This window comes from Octopus bimaculoides, chromosome 25, assembly GCF_001194135.2.
Source record: "Octopus bimaculoides isolate UCB-OBI-ISO-001 chromosome 25, ASM119413v2, whole genome shotgun sequence".
Classification (NCBI taxonomy): Eukaryota; Metazoa; Mollusca; class Cephalopoda; order Octopoda; family Octopodidae; genus Octopus; species Octopus bimaculoides.
This window is the reverse complement of record NC_069005.1, coordinates 28,378,726-28,380,855: the sequence shown is the minus strand read 5'-3', so window position 1 is coordinate 28,380,855 and position 2,130 is coordinate 28,378,726.

Below are 2,130 nucleotides of genomic sequence, written 5' to 3'. Positions count from 1 at the left end.
TATATATATGTATATATTAATATATGGCTGTGTGGTAGGTAGCTTGGTTACCAACCACATGGTCCCAGGTTCAGTCCCACTGCATGGCACCTTGGGCAAGTGTCTTCTCCTATAGCCTTGGGCCAACCAAAGCCTTGTGAGTGGATTTGGTAGACAGAAACTGAAAGAAGCCTGTCGTATGTGTGTGTGTGTTTGTGCCCCCACCATTGCTGAACAACCGATGCTGGTGTGTTTACGTCCCTGCAACTTAGCGGTTCACCAAAAGAGGTCAATAAGGTAAGTACCAGGCTTACAAAGAATAAGTCTTGGGATCGATTTGTTTCGACTATTGGCAGTGCTCCAGCATGGCCACAGTCAAATGACTGAAACAAGAACGAGAATAAAAGAATAGCTACTACAAAAATACTCATGTGTTTTTCTCCATCACAGCATACAAATGAGAAAGGAAGGGGGTGATAGATGAATGAGGAAGGAAGGGGTGATGGCAAAGGGGTAGTGGGATGATGGAAATTCTACTCTGTGTGAGTATATGTGTGTGTATGTAAAAGGGAGGTATGTGAATGTTTGTGCCTGTGCATGTGCATGTGTGTGTGTGTGTGTGTGTGCGCGCAATAGAAGTGGGATGGTGAACATTCAACTGAAAAGAAAAATCAAACAGCGTTTCAACTCTGTGTGAGTATATATGTGTGCGTGTGTGTGCGTATACAAAGGAAGTATGTGAATATTTTTATGTGTGAACCAGCTTTTTTTTTTTAGTAACAAACAATGATTGATGACACATCTCAAAATTCAACCTCTAGATAACATTCACAAGTGTATTAATTTGATTTATCATCCACATTCTATCTGTTTTGTTAAAAATAGTTATTACAATCACTCACACCTACACAAACATATACAAACTCGTAAGAGAAAATAATTATTACCTGAGTCTATCAAGAATATAAAACGACTGCAGTTGAAAGGTATATTATAAATTAGGTAATAAAAGAATTATTAAACTAAAAGCTTGGTTTTGTAGTTTATTTATATATAAAATACTACAATTAACCGTCATTTTTGACGACATGGGGCCAGCTAGTATATATATATATATATATATATATATACATATATTCTTTAGTGCGTTTCAGCCCTAAGGCTGTGGCCATGCTGGAGCACCACCAGTAGAGAGAGGGGGGAAGGAGAAAGAGAGAGATGTGTCTTTGTGTCTTTGTGTCTGCGTTTCTTCCCCTGCCCCACTACCACCTCTTGACATCTGGGTTTGCTGTGTTTTCGTTCCCGTAAAATAGCGGTTCGGCAAAAAAGGCCGATAGAATAAGTTCTAGGTTTAAAATAAATAAATAAATAAATAAGTACTGGGGTCGAATCATTCGACTACAATTTATCCAGACGGTGCCCCAGCATGACCGTAGTCTAATAACTGAAGACAAGTAACTAACACGCACACACTATTTATATGTATAAATATTTAAATGTATAGTGATGACGTAAAATTGTCTTTCATTGATGACTGATCATGAGAAATATATGTGGGTAGGGAAGTATAACTTATATGACTACCTTTTCCTTATTTTTTTGCTTCTTTTTTGGGCGGAGACGGGACCTTATTACATAAAGGATTGGTTTTAAAATAACATAATAAACAAATAAAGCAGACAAATAAATAAATAAATAAACTAGAATGACGTTTTATTCTTCATGTGGGTGGTAGGATTGGAGAGGATGAAAGGAAACCTTACACAGTTATCTCACCCTGTTAATTGGCATCGTAACATATATCAGGGGCAGACAACTGTGTGTACTTAACATCTACAGCCGTGTTAAGTGTTTATCAGACACACGCACATCGTTTATATACATATATATATATATGTATATACGTGTGTGTCTACATATTTAGGATGAAATGCGTGTGTCTTGGATTCTTCTTACCCAGGAATGTTGTCTTTAGCTTTGGAAGAATAGTCATGAAAGAGAAATAGCAGGAAGGATTTATCAAAACTAACCACATACGTTTACCTCAAGGAAAAAAAAACAAAACAAAACTAACTGATCAAACGATCTTTCATTCTTCCTCTTCACACGGACACAAACACACGCATAAACAAGAAACCTAGTGTTATATAT